This window comes from Haemaphysalis longicornis, unplaced genomic scaffold (assembly GCF_048455015.1).
Source record: "Haemaphysalis longicornis isolate Haplotype H1 unplaced genomic scaffold, Haemaphysalis longicornis Haplotype H1 scaffold_6, whole genome shotgun sequence".
Taxonomy (NCBI): Eukaryota; Metazoa; Arthropoda; class Arachnida; order Ixodida; family Ixodidae; genus Haemaphysalis; species Haemaphysalis longicornis.
Genome location: NW_027526407.1, coordinates 112,183,724 through 112,192,685, shown reverse-complemented (window position 1 = coordinate 112,192,685; position 8,962 = coordinate 112,183,724). Strand labels below are relative to the sequence as shown.

Here is an 8,962-nt window from a genome sequence, read left to right as displayed (position 1 = left end):
TGTTTCCGTGCAAATGAGCCACGCTGAATCGCTGGCCTCACGCGCCGTTGCCAAGAGTTATGAGGATTGAAATCTTGGCAACCTGGATGGCGGGGAAAAAATGTACTCCTTCATCAAGAATTTTCTGTCCGATAGAACTGCGATCATTAAAATTGGCGACATCCAGTCTTCCCCCATAAAGTGTAGCCGTCGTGGTACACCACCAGGGGCAGTGCTATCGCCTCTACTTTTCAACATAGCCATGATAGGCCTCCCCCACAGTTAAAGAAAATCCACAACATTAGGCATGCCCTGTACGCGGACGATACAACCATATGGATTGCCAAAGGTTCTGCCGGCGTTATGCAAGACAGCCTACAAACAGCAGCGGACGTCATCCGCACCTACGCCAGCCAATGTGGTTTAACTTCTGCCCCGCAGAAGTCACAACTTATAATAGTGCAAAAATGCCACCGGGACCCCTTAGACAGCATCCAAATTTGGCTCGCCGGCATACTCATCAAACCTAAATCCTCAATAGAGATATTAGGAATGACGTACAAGGAAAACTGCAAAAACACCCTGCTTCTCAACAGGCTTCCAGATCCCGCGGCTCAAATTGTTCGGATGCTGCTTAGAGTAGTGAACAGGAGCCATGGACTAAAAGAAAATGACATGGTCCGTCTATTGCAGGCCTTCGTCGTCTCTAGAGTCGTCCACGTGGCTCCTTATGCAGTTTTGGGGCATCGGAGCGCAAAAAGCTAGACGTCCTTCTTAGAAAGGCATACGAACAAGCCGTGGAACTTCCTGTGACGACCTCTACGGTACAACTCATGGCTTTGGGACTGCACAACACCATCGAAGAGTTCATAGAGGCCATAGATATTATATAACGTAATGCATCTTGATGACATGCCGTATCGCGACCGAAAATGCTGTTTCTCAGAATGAACATGCTGAGAACTGCCACCTTTAAAGCGGTGCGCAAGTTTTGCGATGGCTGCATGGCTTTTATCATCTTGCAAGGGTGGAAAGGGTTGATGTGTTTGAGTAAAGTGTACTCTGGTCAGCCATATTTACAAAGTGGGAGGTTTAACAGTAAACAAAAACGGACAGGAACAAAAAGACGAGCAAAATATTGAAATGACGACTCAGGCGATTACTATAGAGACGGTGGCTATTAGGCAAGTGGTTCAGGGAAGCTGGTTTTTCAGGAAAAATGAAAGGAACATTCTTTTTAATTTTCTAGCCTGAATATAACGAAATGATTTTTGTTTGAATTGCACCCTTAACATGTACACGTCGTATGAGAGTAGGTGAATTTTTGCCCAGCGTAAAGTAGACAGCAAAATTGATTGATTGATTGTGGGGTTTAACGCGCCGACGCAACGCAGGCGATGAGGCGCGCCGTAGTGGAGGGCTCCGGATTAATTTTGACCACCTGGGGATCTTTATCGTGCGCCGAAATCTCGTACACATGGGCGTTTTTGCTTTTCGCCTCCATCAGAAAAGCGGCCGCCACGGCCGGGAATCGAACCCGCGACCTCGTGCTCAGCAAGTAGACAGCAAAATGCGCGTCTGCGTGGCCCTTCACCCCTGCTACAGTTGAGCAGGTGGCAGCAGAAAACATTGCGTTACCCTGCTGTGCCTTGGGAAGAACGCCTCGAACACCCTACCTGCAGTGGCACGCATCCCGGTCGCGCGCAAGATTTCTTTATGGGAACGCCAAGTCCATATAATGGCCCACTTCGTAGATTTGTTTGTAGTCCGGATAGTAAAGTATACATTTTTTATTTACGCCTAATAGCAAAGTTACGAAAAAGAAGGATTTAGCAGTGCACAGCATCTGAATAAGAATGTAACAAATATACCCAAAGAAAAGTTTTACCTGATTGTTCTCTCATTTAAATAAAATTAACATTTTTACTCATTCAAAATATTTTCTTGCTGGAGTTGAACCGGAAGAATACGTAACTGCAAATAAAATAAACTGAACCTGAATGCGCGACGCGCAGTAGCTGCTGAGGCAATGGGTCTTACTAAAGTGAACTAGAAGAGGGTATTGGGCTTACTCAGCCGCCCAAGCCATGCATTGCAATGGCAGTTCTCATGCAGACAAATTTCGGTTCTCCTAGAGCCCGCAGGGTGGCGCCACTGATCTATGCAATGGAAGCAACGCCGTGCTGGTAGTGTTGTGTCGTGCCAACTTCGTGCGAGTTTGTGTCGCTTCGCTTGCCAACGTGCGTGTGTAATTCCGGAAATAAGATGCCGTAGAGGTGGTGGGCACGTACTGTGCTTGTTATAGCGAAGGTACATCGTTCGAGATGCCACCGCGCCGGCAAAACCATTGCTATGCACCCGCATGCCAAACGGGCTATGTTCACGTGAAGGCTGCTACGAAGCCGTCTCTCTTCATCGCCCCGAAGGATTTAGAGTTACGCAAAAAGTGGCAAAAGAATCTCCATCGGGCAGACAAACCCGTTGAAGACACGAGTGCTGTTTGCGAGCTTCATTTTGAGCCTGGTTGCATAGTTCGGCATTATGTGCATACCGTCAACGGCGAAGAGGTACGCATTCAGCGAGGGAAGCCAGCACTCAGAAGTGACGCAGTCCCTACAATTATACCTAATTTGCCCGCGTACTTGACAAAAAAACAGTGCATGAAAGGGCCCCTCGAAAAAGGAAGGCGGAAAATAGCAGGACGCCGGCGAAGCGCATGCTTCGTGCTGGTAGGGAAGTTGACGTGTCGGCACCGCAACAGACACTGATGCAGCTGCTGCTGTTGCCGAGCAAGGATCGGAGGCAGGCCGACAAGAGAGCACAGGAGTGCAGAACTCTGCAGAAGCTTCGGACGATGAAAGCGTTTTCGACTATTTGGTGCTGCCGTCCGCGCGGTGGAGCAAGCACAACTTTCCGGGACACGACGGAGTTGTGTATTGTACGTCTGTTTTGTCATCGAAATCAGAGGTGCACTCCGAAAAAGTGGTGATGTTTTTTGACTCGCCTTCAAAGACCTACTGCAAGGTGTTTGCCAGAGGCATCTTGATCAAGGAGAGTGCCGTTGAGACAAAACAGGTGGCGGAAGAAATTCCACAAGCAGCGGACTCCATGTGCCTTTGCACAGGGGCAATCAAGTGCCAAGAATATGATGGGGCACTCCTTACCCAGAAGCTGAAAACCCATGCGGTAGCACACGAAGACGTCTACTGCAGCAGCAACTGCCTGGGCCAAGTGGCCAAAACAGGTATTTATCATTCTGGTACTTGAACTTCAGAGGCTCAGATAAAATCGCCAGAGCAGCTCACTATTTGCGCTTGATGCCAGAAATCTGGTAGTAACACATTCATTTTTTTTTCTTCCAGGTACACAGTGTGTGTCATGCCGTTACCTGAGACGAGCATTGCTGACCCGCCGGTCCAGAGTACAGCGAACAGCTGCCAAGAACTGCTAGTCAGCTTCATTAAAACTGCGGACAGTGCTGAGAAGAAACAAGCGCCTTTTCACTCGCCTTAGCCATGCTAAAGAGGAGGTGGGACGGCTTCAGGAGAAGAATGCGACCAAAAAGGAAGGAGTTCTGCTGGAGCAAATCTCAAACCTTCCTCCGAGACATCAAGAGGCTGTTAAGCAATGCTTTGCAGCATCAAAGGTGAAGCCAAAAAGCGTACGCTTTACGAAAAGCTGGATTTTGGACTGCATCTTGATGAAGATGAAGAGCCCTCGTCTCTACGAACACCTTCGAAAAAACCACATCCTGTCCCTGCCACGCAAGTTAACCTTGAAACGCTACGTATCTGTGTATCGGACTGTTTTTGGCTTCAGTGAGAAGGTTTTGAAGATGCTCAAAGTGAAAGCAGCCGATATGGACGCCTACAATAGGCATGGAGGTTTGCTCATTGATGAGTTAAAACTTTCTGAACACCTATCGGTGAAAAAGTCTGGTGTGGTAGAAGGTTTTGTGGATTTAGGCCCATCTACCACAAAAAAAAGACAAAAGCACACCTAGTGACAACGGAATGGTGATTTTCTTTGTCCCATTTCAAGGTAAATGGAGCCAAATCATTGGCTATTTTGCTACGAAGGGGAACATGAAGGGGGACGCACTTGCCAAGTTTGTAATCGAAGCAACCATTCTGGCTGAAAAGAGTGGACTTTTCGTAGACTTTGTTACCACAGACGGTGCTAGCTGGAACAAGAGAATGTCTAAGATCATGGGAATACAGGGAACTGCAAATTCTGTCAACTGTAAAGTCCAGCGCCATAGTGATGCTTCAAGACATCTGTTCCTCATATCAGATTTCCCGCACCTTATTAAATGCCTGCGCAACGCCTTCCTCATTTCTGGTTTCGACACCCCTTCTGGCCACGTGAGTCAGCAACTAATTTTCTTTCGGTAACTGGTTGCTATCAGTAGCTTAGCCAAATTACGCTAATGCTACCTGTATGGTAATAACATGGAACCAAGTTAATTGGTTGTTGATTGCATTTGTCAGGCGTATTGTTGGGTATACAGTAAATACATTAACAAATTCTCGAGGGCTGTTGTAAGAGGCTGATAAAATTCTTTGTGCTCATGATAATGGGTTTCAGTATTATGTGTCTTCAGCAATTAACATCCACCTCCGTGCCTGCTTGAAATGACAGGTACAACGTTCTAATAAATTCTTCAAATTACTCTGCAGATTGACATGCAGCCGGTGAAAAAAGCTTTTGACATCGACTCATCCAATGTGACCCTGAAGGTCAAGCCCGGGATAACGCAAAGTCACCTACAGTCTAACGGCTTCGAAAGGATGCGTGTTAGTTATGCTTTCCAACTTTTTGGCACAAAGGTACTTCAAGCTTTTCATCTCTTCAAAGACAAGCTTGGAAGCATCAGTGCAACACAGGAGTTTTTCAGGTAAAAAAATCTCTTACCTTTTCGCAAAGCCTGTTTTAATCAAATTAATTCACAAGTGTGCCTTCTTCATTAACTAATACATTTGTTACGGAACATGTAGAATACAACAGTTGTAGCAAGGGAAGTAATCGCTTAGTTTGTTTTGTCTGTTTTTGTTATATACCTTTCAGCAAGATTCACCGGCTGATATCTGTGATGACGTCTCGGTACCCTGCTGAGGCTCCTCGACCTGGTTCACCGGGGACTAACTTCTTAGAGGACTTTTTGTGCTACCTTACTGAATGGGAGAAGCACGCTAGAGCCACTGGAGGAGGCTTCATAAGTGACTTAACCGCAGCTGGGCTACGTGTGACCATCACAAGCACTTTAGAACTTCCTGCGTACCTGACTGAGAAGGTTGGGTACAAGTTCCTTATGACCTCAAAACTTAGTCAAGATCCCCTTGAGAACCTTTTTGGTATTGTGAGACACGCATCAGGAAGCAATGACCACCCAACCCCTAGTCAGTTTCTAGTTATTGTGAATTGCCTTTCTTTTTATTGCTTAGTGAAGACGGTCAGCCAAGGCAATTGCGATCAGAGCATGCTAGGCTCCCTGCTTGAGGTGGACGATTGTGTGAATGGTACGCCATGTGCAGAAAGTGAGCCCTCACCATTGGTAGCCGCCATCGCTTTCAGCGTCGGGCAAGTCTCATGACCACAACCAACACATTGTCAGAAGTGATAACAGGCTCATATTTCACATTGCTGGTTATGTTGCAAGAAAGTGCATTATCAAGACCAGTTGCCAAGCCTGTATAAAACTTCTCACTATGCCTTCCCCCAGAGAAGACTTCCAGCTTGCTCGACTAACACATTTTTGTGACAAAGGGGGCTTCTGTACCCCTCTGGCTTGCTGTTCGGCTTTGTGAGGAAGCCGGAGGATCTCTTTACTGAGTGCTTCTCCCGTCATCAGCTGCATGCCGACAGCATTATTGATGTTCTAGCAGTTGTAAAGGAGCGGCTTCTTCGGGAGATTGGCTGGCCCTCTCACGCTCCCACACTTTCTGCAACAATAATTAATTTCTATGTTGTTGCACGACTGCACTTCTACACGAAGGGGCTAAACCGGGCGAAGTCAGCCAGGCGACAGAAAGCAAAGCACCTAAAGTTGAGCCGTTGCTCCTAAGGAAGAGTGCATGGTGTTCGTTCCAAATTTACTGTGTATATGTGTTGCTTGTAAATAAATATTGTGCAATTTTTATTCACAGATGAAGATTCTTTCATTAAGGAATCACAGATAAAGATTCTTTCCTTACTGGACCTGTGCGGGAAAATACAGAACTAAAAATATGCTTGTAATAATAAATATAGAAAATCAGAACTATAAAACGCTCATCGACATATGAGCATTGATCAAAACCAAAATTCTGTTGCTGCGACAGCATCATATATATTTACATAGCTATACGAGTTAATCATAGAGAGAAATCAATTTATATTCCTGCTTTGGTCAACTCAAGTCTTTCGGGAGCTGTAATAGTTAAATACACGCCGAACGAAGCGGGGTCGAGATCTGGCGCAAATAACGTAGCCGCTGACTTTGCTACGACTTCCATGAGCAAGCACCTCCCAGGCTGGTTTTTGCGCATGGTACCGTAACCTGCGAGAATATGAGAACTGTTGCTACGTCCTTAAAAATCCCCCATTATGCGCTAATGATCTGCTCAATCTCGGCCGTAATAACAAGATGCCTGTTGCGCAGTATGAGGTCCCGCTTGCGGTTGATTTTTTATAAAGCATATTTCATGAAAGAGAAGAAGGCTACATAGCACCAGGCAAGCTGGCTAACGTAATGTGTAATTTTGTCCCGCAAATGATAAAGTTTTGCGGAGGCAGGCTGTGCAAAAAAAAACGAAATTGGCAAGAGCAGAACACATCCGCTGTTGCGCACAGATTTCTCGCCAATTCTCGGCTGTAAAACGAACCACTGAATTTGCAAATGCGCGCGACACTAGCCATCGCTCCTTCGCATCAAATACGCGCCAGAGAAATACACTTCTTTTAAATGTTACTCTTGCGAACAGTATCACCCCGCCATCGTGCACTCGCTGGCGGACAACCGAAAGCATCGAGGCCTTACATTGCATGGATTTGTGGCGCCACCCTGCGGATGCGACATAAACTGCGTCAGGCGGCCAGGCCCAGTAAGCCCACTATAAGACCCACCACACAAAATACGCGGGTGGTATAGCGAACACTATTCTGCCTTCAGAAAAAGTTCGCCGCGCTCTACCGCATTCTCCTTATATTGTCTTTTAAAAGGGATTGGTACTTAGCCCACCATAGTAAAGACTTTTTTAATTTATTATTGTCACGGGACATGGCGGACAATTTACCATGGGGACATATGCCACCATAAACCTCGAGAGCTACGACGACGATAGAGAAGTGGCTGGTGTGCAGCCTGCGTGCGCTCTGTCGTCGCCACTTATAAATAATGTAAATAGATTGTTCGCCTTTCTCATCTACCAAGGTTCCGCTCATCTCTGTACTGCCGCCCCGTAACATTGTGGTGGAGGGTGCTGCTTTCACCCCTGTCACGGCATGACCTTTCCCCGTGTCGGCTCATGAAGGGGTCTCATCCTAGCCTTTGCATCACATTGGCCCGCCCCAGCCCCGGTGAGAAATGGACATGTCAATGCCCGTGCCCCGTGTCACCTGCCCATGACTGCCGAGACAAGGTGTCCTGACCAGCCGCTACCTGACGAGAAGCCGACAATGTCCCCTCCTCCCACCCACCCCCCCCTATTTCCGGCATGTCTCCGAGGGTTTGGACGCTTCTTCGTGAAGTTGGCGGGAACTGTTGTTCAAGGCCGGTGCTTACCACGACAACCATGATCATCCGTCACGGCAAGACTTTCCCCGCGTATTCTCATCGCATCTTTTGTTCTCGCCGTCACAGTCTACCTAGTGCGGCTTGGAGTGGGATCCTTGACCAGGGGGTTACGTCATGAGACACGGCGAACAATACAACACATGGGGCCATAGCCCACCATCCACGTCAATGAGGGCGACGACGGCGAAAGGGTGGCTGGTGTGTAACCTGTGTGCACCCTGTGATCGCCGCTTATAAATAATGTACATAGATTGTTCGCCTTTCTCATCTACAATGCTTCGTCTCATCTCTATTGGCGGTGAGCGCGAACACAGGCGGCGCTGCGAAGCGCGCCTCCGTGACGTCAGCTTAGGGATTCTCGCATTTGTCGTCTGCTTCACTCAGGATCGCTCTCCCTGCTGTTTCTTTGCGCTCAGTCAACGTCTGATGCTTGTCCGCACCAGAATTGGCGTGTGGGTAAATTTTTATCATAATAATTGGCTTAAAATCGCTAACACTAGCTCATGATCTCAATTGAAGTATAGTTTTGGATACCGCTACGGGAGAAACATTGCCGGCGCCACCCCATTCCTTGCGAAGCCGGTCCTGTGCGGAGCGCGAAGAGTCGGAGCTAGGCGTCGGCTTCTCATGTAAGCATTCGAACAAAAGGAACAGTCAGCTGCTAATAACCGACAACAGCGAAAATGGAAGACCAAAACAAATTCTAGGCCTTCAGGGCTGTCGGCTTTGACAGAGGGCATCACGATTCCCGGTAATCATATGTAAGGTAAAACAGTTTTTGCAACCTTGCCGAACGCTCGAACGCGTTTTGTCAGATCACTTTACGTTGTCAAGGCATGAAAGTTTGCCGACATGCACTATAGACTACAAAAACTGTAGGTTGAGTTCAAATAACCCAGTGTGTATATACGCGCGTGCTGGAGGTTTATTGAGCAAAACGAGTCACGTCTTCGTTAAATTTATTCTAACACATATATGTTTGTTAAGACCTGGAGGGATATTTCGGAACATTTTGCACAGCCATATCTTCCCGATATTCGGATATGCGTTATAGGAAAACTACACTCAAGAGGAGGAGGAGGAGTAAGGGGAGGAGAGGAAAACTTAACAATTAAAATCTATCTGGTTAGTGGGCCGGTTCCTCAGTCCAGGACAAGAGAGTAAAAGTAATTTTCTTCAAATCATAGAACGCCATCCCGAGTAGAATAG

At 47.1% G+C, this 8,962-nt stretch overlaps 2 pseudogenes; both read left to right on the top strand.

Annotated features, from left to right (window-relative positions):
- The first annotated feature begins 2,303 nt into the window (after positions 1–2,303).
- LOC144143198 (uncharacterized) lies at positions 2,304–3,629 on the top strand (annotated as a pseudogene).
- A 363-nt stretch (positions 3,630–3,992) lies between these two features.
- LOC144143197 (uncharacterized) lies at positions 3,993–6,043 on the top strand (annotated as a pseudogene).
- Positions 6,044–8,962: the final 2,919 nt, after the last annotated feature.